The following is a 16,016-nucleotide window of genomic DNA, read 5'->3' as shown; positions in this document are numbered from 1 at the left end:
CACAAATACAGTGTGACATAAAATATTGCAATGACTGCCATTTTATTCTCTAGAGTCTCTGCTAATAAATATATATGTATATAAAGTTTGGGGGTTCTAATTTTCTAGCAAAAAATACTGATTTTAGCTTGTAAGCAACAAGTGTCAGAAAAACGCTTAGTGTTTGGCCTCTTTCACACGGCCGCTCCGTATGTCCATATATCACCCCATCCGTTTGCGGATGATATACGAACATAATGCAAGTCAATGGGATTGCGGATGTCAGCGGATGACCATCTGCTGACACCTGATTTGCATCCTTTCAGTTCTTTTCCGTATTTTGGAGCGGAACAGAACCCTATTTTTCTTCCATTTTAAAAACGGAACGGATGCAAAATCGGATGTCAGCGGTGTCATCCGCTGACATCCGCAATCCCCATAGACATACATTATGTCCGTATATCATCCTCAAACGGATGGGATGATATGCGGACATACGGACCGGATGACACAAGTGTCATCCGTGTATATTTTAGGCACTCACAGGGGGTGCTAGTCCTTTTGTTGGCTGCAAGTAAGAACAATAGGTCAGATGGTGGTCAATTAGGGCACTGGCACATCGAAAAAATGTGTGAGCTTGAAGGACCTTGGAAGGGATTGGATGGAGGGTTTGTGTGCCTGTGATGCAAAGTTGTGGAGATGGGCTAGTCTCGGTTCAGGGAGGGGAGAAGCAGGGGTGTTGATCCACAGTTCTTAGAGTGGACGTCAGACGCTGCCGGCCGCCGCTCCAGCTCTCCGCAGTTCCACCGCCGATCCGACCCAGAAGTCGTCTGAGCCTATCCCCGGACCTCTCCCGGACGATAGGACCGCACCGGAACCAGAGCAGGCACCCAGCCATTGGACTACAACGCAGCGCACTGCAATGAATTTACAGATGTGAGTCACCATAACTTTTTTGTTTAATAAACCTCTTCTACTGCACTCAAGCGGCGCTTTTTCCCTCTTCTTTCTTACAAGTGTCATCCGTGTCCGTGAAAAAAAAAAAAAAGTGCTGGAGCGGAGATAAAAAACGGAGCGGCCGTGTGAAAGAGGCCTTGAAGTGGTTGGACTGCCTTTATTTACAGACCAAAGTTCATTCCTTAGATCTAAAAGAACCAAATGATACATTGAAGAACGTGTTAATAGTAAGGCCCCGTTCACATACAAGCGACGCTACTTCGCACCGCGACCTCGGAGCGGCCGCCACAGACTTCATAACATTGAAGTCTATGGCGGTCGCCTCCTGGTCGCCCCAAAGAAGCTGCGGACCCTTTTTCTAAGTCGGAGCGACTTGTGTCGCTCCTATTAGAACGGGTCCGCAGCTTCCCTATGGGAGGCGACCTACTGCGACCTGTGAGGCGACCAGGTCGCCTCACAGGTCGCCTTAGTGTGAACGGGGACTTATCCCTCAGCACTTAGAAACGTTAAAAATTTGACGGAGGCTCTTTTTTTTTTTTTCTGACATCTGTGAGTGAGCAGAGAACGGGCTGCACTGTATGCATCAAGGAAATGCCGAATTAAGATAGTGAGGGGGGTTGAATCGAGGTCACATTTTTTTTTAACGATTAATCGTGCAGCTCTAATATATAAATATGCTAAATGTAATGTTTTCTCTTAAAGATATATGATACTTACACAATGTTTGTACATCTTGAATTTTATAACAGCACCCATCCAATCAGTCCTGAGGAAGCAAGTTAATCTCACGAAACGCATTGACATACAAGTATGGAGAAACTGAGGACTTGGCCCCTGACATCCACGCTAATATCATAAACTATACTCCTATTGATGGACTTTTTCTACACCATATAACGCTGCCTGGCTGGACTTGTATCTCCATATTTGGGATTGGGTATTCCTGATCTATTAAATATAGAGGGTGCAATCATGATTTTATATCGTTGTCTCTTAATATTTTGGAAATAAAAGATTTTTTTATAAATGTTTAAATACAAATTGCTTCATGTTATGCCTACAAAGTCCACCTTGTTTTGAGAAATTAGGGCTCTATTTTTTTCTATCTTTTTCATTTTTGTCGAATAATTTCTGAATAACGTTCCTTAACCTAAAATTGTAAAGACGGTAAATATATCATCATCTACAGTACATAATATCATTAAAAGATTAAGAGAATCAGGAGAAATCTCTGTGTGTAAGGAACAAGGCCGAAATGCATTATTGAATGCCTGTGATTTTCGGACCCACTGAATTAAAATCAAACATGATTCTCTGATGAACATCAGTACTTATGATTACGTAAAAAAAATCACTCTCTGCACAGTTCGCAATGCCATCCAAAAATGCATGGTAAAGCGATATCATGCAAAGAAGAAGCCATACTTGAACATGATCTAGAAATGGTCTGTTGCAAAGTGGAAAATTGTGCTGTGATCAAGCAAATCCAAATTTGACTTTTTTTTTTGGCAACACAGCCAACTGCCCATGTGCAAGCCGTGCTGTGATTTGTGAATGGTACTGCAGCATTTTGGGACTTGTGACGTGTCAAAACCAGGTTCCTGCTGCCACCCAAAAAAAGTGCCAAAAATAGAAGGGGGGAAGCATAAAGCAAATTTCCACTTTAGGGTGAAGTTCCACATGAATATGACAACTGAAGGCAGTACATAGGTGGGACAGTTTCATGTCATAGTCTTGGGAATGTGAGTATAGTACGTAGCAGAAGAGTTAATATAATGCCAAGGTCATTGGCAGACAGAAGACAAAAATACCATGCATGTATACAAAATGAGGTTGAAGGATTGTAAGAGGTGCATGAAAGTCAGCCAGCCCCCAGTTTGATGTACTGTACTCATCTAAAGTCCCACCGTGCGATTTTCGTGCGTTTTTGGTGGATGCAGTTTTTGATTTGACCCTAGTGTTTTCCGTATACAGGGATGGAGACCAATAGCATGACCTGCTTGTCTCATATAAAGTCCCAAAGGAAATAAGGGATTTCAAAGGCAGTGTGCTTTACAGGCCATGCCCCATATATAAAATCCCTTCCTATCCATATACTGCATCCACCAAGGGGATGGAGGTGTAATGCTTTTCAGCTGGTCTTCTCCAGTTTGCACCATGGTTATATTTTAACCTAATTATTTGAACTTTTTGAGACAATAGCCAGTCGTGCATGGGGATGGGTTGGGGGAGGTTGGGCTGTCTCCCTCTCACCTGTTCCCCATCCACCCATTAGCGGCCATGTGCCTCCAGTGTGAGGACACTAAATTAAGAGTGTAGGACTGCAGATTTAAACAGGGTGCCGTGACGTGGCTCTGCAGCTTTCACATGCGTTTGCAAATGTGTGTCAACTAAACCCCTGTTCTTTGTACCAAGAGACAGGTCTTATTTGGTTGGTGACAGACTGGAAGGTGAGTACATCAAACTGGGGGCTGGCTGACTTTCATGCACCTCTTACAATCCTTCAACCTCATTTTGTGTTTTGTTATAGGGATGGAGACGCCGGGCAACACCAGCTTGGGTCTCATCTAAAGTCCCACCTAGTCCATTATGTTTAAAGCAACCAGGGATGGAGACGCCTTGCTTACAGCTTGGTGCCTCATCTAAAGTCCCACCGTGCGATTTTCGTGCGTTTTTGGTGGATGCAGTTTTTGATTTGACCCTAGTGTTTTCCGTATACAGGGATGGAGACCAATAGCATGACCTGCTTGTCTCATATAAAGTCCCAAAGGAAATAAGGGATTTCAAAGGCAGTGTGCTTTACAGGCCATGCCCCATATATAAAATCCCTTCCTATCCATATACTGCATCCACCAAGGGGATGGAGGTGTAATGCTTTTCAGCTGGTCTTCTCCAGTTTGCACCATGGTTATATTTTAACCTAATTATTTGAACTTTTTGAGACAATAGCCAGTCGTGCATGGGGATGGGTTGGGGGAGGTTGGGCTGTCTCCCTCTCACCTGTTCCCCATCCACCCATTAGCGGCCATGTGCCTCCAGTGTGAGGACACTAAATTAAGAGTGTAGGACTGCAGATTTAAACAGGGTGCCGTGACGTGGCTCTGCAGCTTTCACATGCGTTTGCAAATGTGTGTCAACTAAACCCCTGTTCTTTGTACCAAGAGACAGGTCTTATTTGGTTGGTGACAGACTGGAAGGTGAGTACATCAAACTGGGGGCTGGCTGACTTTCATGCACCTCTTACAATCCTTCAACCTCATTTTGTGTTTTGTTATAGGGATGGAGACGCCGGGCAACACCAGCTTGGGTCTCATCTAAAGTCCCACCTAGTCCATTATGTTTAAAGCAACCAGGGATGGAGACGCCTTGCTTACAGCTTGGTGCCTCATCTAAAGTCCCACCGTGCGATTTTCGTGCGTTTTTGGTGGATGCAGTTTTTGATTTGACCCTAGTGTTTTCCGTATACAGGGATGGAGACCAATAGCATGACCTGCTTGTCTCATATAAAGTCCCAAAGGAAATAAGGGATTTCAAAGGCAGTGTGCTTTACAGGCCATGCCCCATATATAAAATCCCTTCCTATCCATATACTGCATCCACCAAGGGGATGGAGGTGTAATGCTTTTCAGCTGGTCTTCTCCAGTTTGCACCATGGTTATATTTTAACCTAATTATTTGAACTTTTTGAGACAATAGCCAGTCGTGCATGGGGATGGGTTGGGGGAGGTTGGGCTGTCTCCCTCTCACCTGTTCCCCATCCACCCATTAGCGGCCATGTGCCTCCAGTGTGAGGACACTAAATTAAGAGTGTAGGACTGCAGATTTAAACAGGGTGCCGTGACGTGGCTCTGCAGCTTTCACATGCGTTTGCAAATGTGTGTCAACTAAACCCCTGTTCTTTGTACCAAGAGACAGGTCTTATTTGGTTGGTGACAGACTGGAAGGTGAGTACATCAAACTGGGGGCTGGCTGACTTTCATGCACCTCTTACAATCCTTCAACCTCATTTTGTGTTTTGTTATAGGGATGGAGACGCCGGGCAACACCAGCTTGGGTCTCATCTAAAGTCCCACCTAGTCCATTATGTTTAAAGCAACCAGGGATGGAGACGCCTTGCTTACAGCTTGGTGCCTCATCTAAAGTCCCACCGTGCGATTTTCGTGCGTTTTTGGTGGATGCAGTTTTTGATTTGACCCTAGTGTTTTCCGTATACAGGGATGGAGACCAATAGCATGACCTGCTTGTCTCATATAAAGTCCCAAAGGAAATAAGGGATTTCAAAGGCAGTGTGCTTTACAGGCCATGCCCCATATATAAAATCCCTTCCTATCCATATACTGCATCCACCAAGGGGATGGAGGTGTAATGCTTTTCAGCTGGTCTTCTCCAGTTTGCACCATGGTTATATTTTAACCTAATTATTTGAACTTTTTGAGACAATAGCCAGTCGTGCATGGGGATGGGTTGGGGGAGGTTGGGCTGTCTCCCTCTCACCTGTTCCCCATCCACCCATTAGCGGCCATGTGCCTCCAGTGTGAGGACACTAAATTAAGAGTGTAGGACTGCAGATTTAAACAGGGTGCCGTGACGTGGCTCTGCAGCTTTCACATGCGTTTGCAAATGTGTGTCAACTAAACCCCTGTTCTTTGTACCAAGAGACAGGTCTTATTTGGTTGGTGACAGACTGGAAGGTGAGTACATCAAACTGGGGGCTGGCTGACTTTCATGCACCTCTTACAATCCTTCAACCTCATTTTGTGTTTTGTTATAGGGATGGAGACGCCGGGCAACACCAGCTTGGGTCTCATCTAAAGTCCCACCTAGTCCATTATGTTTATACCATGCATGTATATACAGAGATTAAAATGTATTTCTCAGTAACTAATGCTGGACCTCCAGTTCCTGGGGAGCCACAACTTTCTCTTCAAGAACAGTTATTACCACCCTCCCCCCAAATGCTATCACAGCCTTGTCCCATCTCTCTAAATGTACTCAGTAAGGAGATGCAGTGATGTGTCAGCGCCAAATTCCACTTCAGGGCCCAGAAGATCTCATCTATACCCCTGCAGGGAAGGAGAAGATCCAGGCTATTTGCAATGCTTCAGGACTTCTCTTCAGCATCACAAGAACGCAGACATGCCTGCTCAGCACTTTGACAATAAAAGAGAATTTGTATTGTATCTACAGTACATTAGCCCACCATCAATAGCTAAACAGCCAACATTTCCAGATAAATGATTCCCTATTTGTACTACTTTGTTTGACAAACAAACTGGCCTTATAAGAGTAATCCAATGAAAGAACCTATAAAGCCAGAAAGAAGAAAGAAGTGCACTATAGAGCGCAGGATTTTGCAGGACGCAGCAACTTTGAATACGTTTAACTACTCCCATAAACACCAGGAATCGTTCTGCAAACGGTTTTAAAACACAAGCCAAGTTTAATGCATTACCTCTCTGATGCATCCCAGTTATAACGATTGATAGGGAAAACTTATCTAAATAAACCAACCTTGTATACATGTATTCAATGAAATACTGGCATACTGCAACACAACAGAGGATATTCTCCACACTGGTATTTAAGAAGGGTTATTGTTTTGAGATACATGAAATCCTTTAGCAAAACGTGTGGGGGAGATTTCCGTCCATGAAAAATGGATCCCTAAAGTGATACTAAAACACACACTGCTTAACCACTTGACCTCCGGAAGATTTACCCCCATTTATGACCAAGCCATTTTTTGCAATATGGCACTGCGTTACTTTAACTGAAAATTGCGCGGTTGTGCGATGCTGTACCCCAAAAAAATTGATGTCCTTTTTTTTCCCACAAATAGAGCTTTTGGTGGCATTTGATCACCTCATTTTTATTTTGTGCGCTATAAAGCGACAATTCTGAAAAATATATATATGTTTTTCACTTTCTGCTATATAACATTCCTAATAAAAAACATTTAAAAATCAATTTGTTTTCATCATTTTAGGCCAATTTGTATTCTTGTACAAATTTTTGGTGAAAAAAAATCCCAATAAGTATACATTGATTGGTTTGCACAAAAGTTATCGTGTCTACAAAATAGGGGAAAGATTTATGTCATTTTTTTTTTTTTTTTTTTTACTAGTAATGGCAGCGATCAGCGATTTTTAGCGGGACTGCGACATTGCGGTGGACAGATCGGACACCAAACTGACATTTTTTACACTTTTTGGGGGACCAGTGACATTACTACAGTAATCACTGCTAAAAATATGCACTGTTACTGTACTAATGACACTGGCAGGAAAGGGTTTAACACCAGGGGCAATCAAAGGGTTAAATGTGTCCCTAGGGGGTGCTTTCTAACTGTGTGGGGGATGTACTTATGGAATGAACACAGAGACTTGTGTTCCTAAATAGGGGGAACACAGGAGCCCTGTGTTAATTGCTGATAGAACAGTGGTCAGTCATGTTTACAACGGCAGACCGCAGTTCTATCTTCACGGGGAGCGATGGCGGGTGCATGCCGGAAATCGCGGCCACCAGACCTGAAGATCAGCTTCCCCCGTGGAGCAATGTGCTTTTTTTTTACTTCCTGCTTTGCGGCAGACAAATCTGACACTAAGTGACACTTTTTGGGGACCAGTGATATTATTACAGTGATTAGTGCTATATAATATGCACTGTTCCTGTATAAACACTGGCAGGGAAGGGGTTAACTAGGGGCGATCAAGGTGTTAAACGTGTTCCCTATATGGGCTTTCTAACTGTGGGGGGGGGGGGGGGATGGGTTGAACAAGGGCACAGAGCTTAGCTGAATCACACGATCTTTCCCTGCCTCTCTGACAGGAGAGCCGTCTTGCATTGTTTACATTCCAGACGGCTCTCCTGTCAGTCTAACTGAAGATTGCAGGAGGCCGGTGGCGGTCGCGCCTGCTCCTCCTGCGGTCTGCCTCCCGCTGTGTCTAGATCTACGTGATTATGCGCAGCCGAGCTGCGCATAAGGCGGTCGACAAGTGGTTAATAAATAAAGTACCTTTTTCCTAATCGATATACAGCTGTCACATGACCCAGCTCTCCCCCAACATGTCCAAAAAAGGTGAAGCCTCCATCAATCTACATGTAATATCCCCCCCATTGTGTTTAGCTGGTTGCTGGGCTTGGAGGAGAATGGGGGGAGCGGGCTGTCATATAGCACTATATATACACCCACATGTGTGACTCTATAGTCACATGGGCTGCTCAGGAGGGAGGAAATGCTCAGGGTAAAAAATACACTGAAAATTGAGCATGTAAAGAGCTGCCATCACGGCTCTTCAAAATCCCCAACTACAGTGGGGACATGGACCGAAGGTGGAAGCAGAGAACAGCAGAATCAACCAGGCTTTATGCAGAATACGAATCTCAGTGATTCAGTGAGTATGAACAGCATGTAAGAGCCGGTTCACACTACTCCGACTTGTCAGGCAACTTGGTCGCCTGACAAGTAGCTCCCAATGCTGTGCAATGGAACCGTTCTAATCAGAGCGACTCAAGTCGCTCCGACTTAGAAAAAGGTTCCTGCACTATTTTTTTGCGAAGTCAGAGCGACTTGCATTGACTTCTATTATGAGAAGTCGTTTGCAAGCCGCGATGAAGTCGCGGGCGACTTTAAGTCGGATTAGTGTGAACCGACTGTATTGATAGTTTTTAAGGATGTGCGTTCAATGACACTTTAAACATGGCAATAATTGGTGTGCTCTCAAGTTTCAGCACCAATAGCCCAATATACACAGGTGACAGATACCTTATTTCAGATCGTTTGTGTTCGGTGGCGTAGCCTCCAGCCCCTCTCCTCCACTTATCTCATACTTCTTCTATTTCTTTTGGGCGACAGGTGTACCGTGACTCTATTTTCACGATTCTACTGCGATTCATCGGACAACAATCGCGGCACGTTTAGGGTGTTGGTGGAAGTGGTGGAAATCACACGGGCATCCCGCGATTTGACCTGATTCGGGATCACGGGCAGATCCAGGAACGCAAAGATGTGAATGGAGCCTTATGCTCAGACACGGCACAATTGCGCCCATGAGGGTCTGGGGCTGTGTGCTGAAAACTCCCCATACACTGACCCAGTTGTCTCTGACAGCTCATGGTCACAGCTTCAGATCAGGAGTCAGATTGACAGGCTCCCAATTATGAGAGCCAATCACAGCGATCACATGATCATGAAGTCGCCCTCCTCTTGGCATTAACCCTTTTACTGGCACCGATGTAGAAACTATGGTGACCTGTTGAGTTCAGGGACCCACACAAATGTCATATTGGGACACAGCGGCTGTGTCTGTGTAACCACTGTGTCCTAATATACATGAATGGAACTTCCTGCAGAAGGATGTACATTCCTGTGCTGGGAAACACAGCCCAGCCCGAGCGTACCGTATTGTACAACTTGTGTGAACAAGCTCTAAAAAAAAATAAAAAAAATCAAATATAAGACCTACTGGAGAGGGACCATGCATAGATAATTGGGTTATTTATACTAAGACATTTCTGTGACACTTGTACCCCAGTGTGTTTGTCTAGTTATAAATGCACTCAATACAAGTGTCAGAGAAGTGTCTTGATATGGATAAAAACCCAATTATTCATGCATGGTCCCTCTCCAATAAGACTGTAATTAAATGTTATTTTTACCATCTTTATCATTTTTTTCGCTATTGAGTTTTCCTGTCCATAATCTTACGAGATCATGGGCACCAGTGATGAGCTCAGGCATATTTGGACTAGGATCCAAACCCACATGTGTGAGCACAGCAGGAATCTGTCACGTGTATGGGCCAATCATTTGTGGCTGGGAAAGTTAGAGAGTTATGTCCACAGGAGCCTGGCATTGCACCTGCCATCCACTAATGACGGTTGTAATGCTTTGTCAGCTCATTTGAAAAATAAAAAAATGCACTTTTTTTTTTTGCTTTTGTAAAAAAGTGGACTTATTCTTTAAAGCGGTTCTAAAGCCACTTTGTTAAGTTCATACAATCCCCATTGTTAGATAATGTTATGTGCCCCAGTGTTTGTACTTTATAAAAAAATATGCCTTTTTATACCTTATTTCAGAGCGCATCTCAGCGCTCACATGACTGCCCCCCGCTCTCCTCTCCTGATCCCACAACTACAGTGAAAGGGGCCGAAAACCCCCACTGACGTCAGCCGGGAGGAAAGGGGCGGTCTGTCACGTGAGGGCCGAGAGGTGCTCTGAAATAAGGTATAAAACGGCAATTTGTTTTTTCTAAAGTTCATATACTAGGGCACAATACTTAATCTAACACTGGGGATTGTATGAACATAACAAAGTTATGATAGCAACAAGAAGGGAAAGGCTGGGAGCAGATCGGCACTGTCACTAGCTGACAGGCAGGGAGGAGGGAGCAAGGAGAGGCAGCGGGGTGACGGAAGCACGTAAACTGACCACGGTACCAGGGCTCAGCAGCCATGATCAACGTGTTCAGTTTAGAGAGGGGTAGGAAGCACCAGGCAGGATCAACCAGGTATTTTACACAGGAAAAGGAGGGGTACACTAACCACGACTGTATGGTTAGCAGTACTTCACAGGACTTGCCGCTATGGTTAACAGAAGGGCGAAATCAGGGAAAGGCTGGATAAAATTAACATTAAAAAATTAAATTCACTACAATGTTTGGTAGTGCAATACTCTGCCCTACATTGCAGTACAATTCGGGTCGGTGTTCTGCAATCAAATGCAGCATGTCTGCGTTTTAGCACAGCGCTAGGCTGAGCTGAAGTGTGAATGGGGCACATAGGAAGCAATTGTTTTTCTGTGTGTCCCTGTGGCATGGTACGGTGTTGGAAAGGTACGGTATGGTTTGCTTTTCCACTAAAGTAGTACTAAAGTTAAGTGGGTGGGATTCTCTGACCAATCAGTGGCTAGTAGTGACTGCATGCAAAGGATTGTGGGATATGGTACCGGGTATGGTACCTCTTGGAACCACAATCGAGGTGGTACTGTTTTTGAGAGCCGAACCGTTCGCTTCCATGCAGTGGAAAAGTGCCATTATGGACCCACATCAAAATCTCGCTTTCCTCTGAAAGCATGTTTATATGGCGCTTCAGAGGCTCCGTACAGGCGGTGAGAAAGCAATGCCACGCCCCCGCTCTGAGGAAACCAACTTGGTTGGTGAAACGCGTCAGCGTCCAGCATTGTGCACTGAGCACCCATGCACTAGCGTCAACCGAGTCCCCAGCACAAGGATCCAACACTTATCGCTCCCCAGGCTGTTCCCCGTGAAGGCGTCCGGCTATCGGCTCTACAGGAAGTGACGAACGGGAGGATACCTCTGACCCGGAAGCCAACTTCCGCAGCCGCCGGCTTAGCCACATGGAGGGTTAGAACGCCGATGGGTTGAGTGACTACTAGAGGCTAATGGAACCTGGGGGACCGTGCCGCAAAATACCGTCATCCATCCTCCCCCTCTACACGATCAACACACCGGCACATAAAGAAGTCTATGTAAAGGTAAACCTATGATCTGTTGATTTCATCTACACGGACGGTTTATCTTCATCTGCATTAACTATTTACCCCACTTACATCGACTGTCCACTTGAGACCCACCTTAAATTTCATTAAGTGATCTCTGCGGTTTTCATCTGTTCCCAATATCAAGGACTTTCCTTGTGTGATGATCCAATTGTGAATTCCTCGCAGACCATCAAGTTTACTTTTTTCAAACATCTTCTAATGTGTGTGGTCACCCACAGCAGGCAGCGAACTTACCTTGGACAATTTTTCGGCAGTTAATTGCAGGTTGGAAGGTTGGAATTCCTCTATACCTATAACATTCCTTTAAGAAATATATTTTTTTTTTTTATATTGAGTCCATTATTTTGGTGAATTCCAGCCAGATCCGTTCTTTTTGATCGCAAGAGGGGTACTCCACAACATATGAGGTCCTCACACTGTACCTTGTGAATTATCCAGCCTACAAGGTATGCTGGTATTCGCAGGGTTCCAGTGTTAATGATTGAATGGTATGATATTATATGCATGGGTGCCTTATTGTCTTTGATTTTAATTTTTTGTTGTTTCTGTAGCACCATGGTTCACAGCCTCATTTTCAGTTTCTGTCTTGAATTTACTATCCAAGGCATACGTGCCTAATAAATCTATATCTTTTAACCATAAACACGTCTGTGGTGCCCTTAGTTGGCGGTTGGGATAGTGAGTAACAGTTGTTATCTGTATTCTCACAGTCTCCCAACCTCCTGTCCTCTTTTGATATTCACGCCCCCCTCATTGCCTGTTTTAACCCCATTTTTGCCAAATAACACAGCAAAACTGTGTGGACTGAGCATGGTTGCAGGGCATTTGCGCCACTTCCCCATTAGCTTTAATGTGTAGCTTGCCACCGCTGATCCCTACATGTTGGGTAAACTTTGCAGGGGGGGCGAGGAGCAACGCATTGCAACCATGGCTTGTAAGCACCCCCATCAGCTGCCTATTGCAGCCTCAGGGGGAGCAGTTGGCAAAGGCGTGATTTAAACTTGCATTTTTGCCATCACCGCCAGTCTATATGAAGCCCCGTCACCTCCCCCATACAGGCCTCAGGCTGGAGGAATAGTCTGCAGCAGCTGAGCAATCACAGCTGCAATGCTCTGCAGGTTTCAGGGCACCCGGCACACATATAATAAATGCAGATTTTATATTTTATTCATGTGGGGGCATTACCTGGGTATAACCATGTGTATAGGGTTGTCACCTCATCCCTTTAAACCAGGACACACATTATACACAGGTTCTGTGGCTGATTAAGGTGCTAATTAAACTCACTTGGTGCCTTATATCAGCCTCAGAATCTCAGACATCTCAAGTCTCCCGCAAGTCGCAGGAGACTCCCGCTTTCCGCCCTGAGCTCACGGACACCCGCGAGCTCAGGGCAATATCCCGGCTCTGTGTGTGAGTCACAGTGAGTCAGATGAGATGACTCATCGATGCAGGAGAGTGTGTCAGCTGTCAGCAAGCCTGCACAGAGAAATCACGTCGGAGCCAAAGTAGATCCGGCTCACAGGCGGAGTGATATGAGTCATGCACTCCGCCTGTGGGAGGAGCTGCAGAGAGCAAGCAGCAGCTTTGCTCTCTACTACAGCCACATCGTCTACTCCAGGAGGCATTTTGGCGCGCGGGACCAATCATCGTGACACCCCACTCTGTGACAGACACAGTGACCTAACCTGAGAGCAGCACCAGAGAGCCAGAACCTGAGACCAGCACCAGTGACCAGACCAGTACCAGCACCAGTGACCAGTACCAGCACCAGTGACCAGTACCAGCACCAATGACCAGTACAAGCACCAGTGACCAGACCAGTACCAGCACCAGTGACCAGTACCAGCACCAGTGACCAGGCCAGCACCAGTGACCAGGCCAGTACCAGCACCAGTGACCAGTACCAGCACCAATGACCAGTACCAGCACCAGTACCAGTGACCAGTACCAGTGACCAGGCCAGTACCAGCACCAGTGACCAGGCCAGTACCAGTGACCATTATCAGCACCAGTGACCAGGCCAGCACCAGCACCAGTGACCAGTACCAGCACCAGCACCAGCACCAGTGACCAGGCCAGTACCAGCACCAGTGACCAGGCCAGTACCAGCACCAGTGACCAGGCCAGTACCAGCACCAGTGACCAGGCCAGTACCAGCATCAGTGACCAGTACCAGCACTAGTGACCAGGCCAGCACCAGCACCAGTACCAGCACCAGTGACCAGCACCAGGCCAGTGACCAGGCCAGTACCAGTACCAGCACCAGCGAAGAGGCCAGTACCAGCACCAGTGACCAGTACCAGCAACAGTGACCAGGCCAGTACCAGTGACCAGGCCAGTACCAGCACCAGTGACCAGGCCAGTACCAGCACCAGTGACCAGTACCAGCACCAGTGACCAGGCCAGTACCATCACCAGTGACTAGGCCAGTGACCAGTACCAGCACCAGTGACCAGGCCAGTACCAGCACCAGTACCAGCACCAGTGACCAGGCCAGTACCAGCACCAGTGACCAGGCCAGTACCAGCACCAGTGACCAGTACCAGCACCAGTGACCAGGCCAGTACCATCACCAGTGACTAGGCCAGTACCAGCACCAGTGACCAGTACCAGCACCAGTGACCAGGCCAGTACCAGCACCAGTACCAGCACCAGTGACCAGGCCAGTACCAGCACCAGTGACCAGGCCAGTACCAGCACCAGTGAAGAGGCCAGTACCAGCACCAATGACCAGTACCAGCACCAGTGACCAGGCCAGTACCAGCACCAGTGAAGAGGCCAGTACCAGCACCAGTGACCAGGCCAGTACCAGTGACCAGGCCAGTACCAGCACCAGTGACCAGGCCAGTACCAGTGACCAGGCCAGTACCAGCACCAGTGACCAGGCCAGTACCAGCACCAGTGACCAGGCCAGTACGAGCATCAGTGACCAGTACCAGCATCAGTGACCAGTACCAGCATCAGTGACCGGTACCAGCACCAGTGACCAGTACCCGCACCAGTGACCAGTACCCGCACCAGTTACCAGACCAGTACAGTACCAGCACCAGTGAACAGTACCAGCATCAGTGACCAGTACCAGTGACCAGGTATACTGATTACATTTAATTTCATTATTCTCTCAGGTAGTGTTAAATTGGAAAGGGGGGGGGGGGTGCGGCGCAGGCGTGCGTGTGGGGGGGGGCGGCGGCGGCGTGTGTGGGGGGGGGGGGGCTCACCTCCCTGAAATGACTTTGCCACCTCCCTGAAATTAGTTTTTGCAGGTTGGGATGTCTGGAATCTGTGTAATTAATATGTGTCCTGGAATAAAGGGATGAGGTGACAAACCTATGTGTGTAATAAGTGGAGGAGTTCAATAAACGTCCCTCCCCTGTGCTGTGTCCGGCCTCTCCCCTCTGCACAGTCTGTTTACTAATACACGTGCTTCTCACACAACATTCACAGAGAAACGACATAACAGGGATACCAACTACAGCTGGAGGTCTCATTCACCGAGAACTGCCGCCATAACACTTCACACACTTCCCGCCAAATGTGCGGACACACCTGAGGAGGAGACCCTCACCTGAACTCTTCCCGCGCTCCGCCCGCCTCCCTCACACTACAACTCCCACAATGCACCGCTCCCGCCCCACCACCCACTACAGGCATGGCTTCCCTTACCGCTTCCTGTCCTCATATCCTCCCCCCCCCCCCCCCCCCCCCCCCCCCCCCCCCCCCCCCGTACTGCTCGGCGCTGGCCTGACGGTGCATGTGTCAGACTGTCAGTGTGCTGGCCTGTCAGTGCTGCCATGTTCATATTGTCAGGGAATCACATTCCACCACATGAACGGGGAAGTGCTGAGCAGCTGCCTACATTCTAAAGTGAACCACAGAAATAAGCTGACATATAGTCTTACCTACTAATACCAACCATACCACTATAGATATAAATCATACACCTATATATCAATACCACTATAGATCAATACCATACAACTATAGATATATACCATAGACATACCTATAGACCTATACCATACAACTATAGATCAATCCTTTACAGCTATAGACCTATACCATAGACATATACCTATACTGTAGACCAATATCATACAACTATAGACCTATATCATACACTTATAGATTAATACCATACAACTATATAGCAATACCATACAACTATAGACCTATACCATGGACATACCTATAGACCTATATCATACACCTATAGATCAATACCATACAACTATAGATAAATCCTAGACAGCTATAGACCTATATCATACACATATAGAGCAATATCATACAACTATAGACCTATACTACGCACCTATAGATCAATATAATACAACTATCGATCAATACCACTACCATACAACTATAGACCTTTATCATACACCTATTGATCAATATCATACAACTATTGACCTATGCCATACACTTATAGACCCATACCTTACACCTATAGATCAATATCATGCAACTATAGACCTATATCATACACCTATAGATCAATACCATACAACTATAGACCTATACCATGGACATACCTATAGACCTATATCATACACCT

General features: G+C 46.3%; 1 long non-coding RNA gene across 1 annotated transcript in view; it reads right to left on the bottom strand.

Annotated features, from left to right (window-relative positions):
• Positions 1–15,081, bottom strand: part of LOC309563658 — a 115,124-nt gene extending 100,043 nt beyond the window's left edge. The window contains exon 1 of the long non-coding RNA XR_014225725.1: positions 15,027–15,081. This is a non-coding gene — a long non-coding RNA (uncharacterized lncRNA). The remainder of the gene's footprint in view (positions 1–15,026) is intronic.
• Positions 15,082–16,016: the final 935 nt, after the last annotated feature.

This window comes from Pelophylax lessonae, assembly GCF_965119305.1.
Source record: "Pelophylax lessonae genome assembly, chromosome: 9".
Classification (NCBI taxonomy): Eukaryota; Metazoa; Chordata; class Amphibia; order Anura; family Ranidae; genus Pelophylax; species Pelophylax lessonae.
Note: the sequence above shows the minus strand (reverse complement) of the source record. Positions and strands in the feature narration are given on the sequence as shown.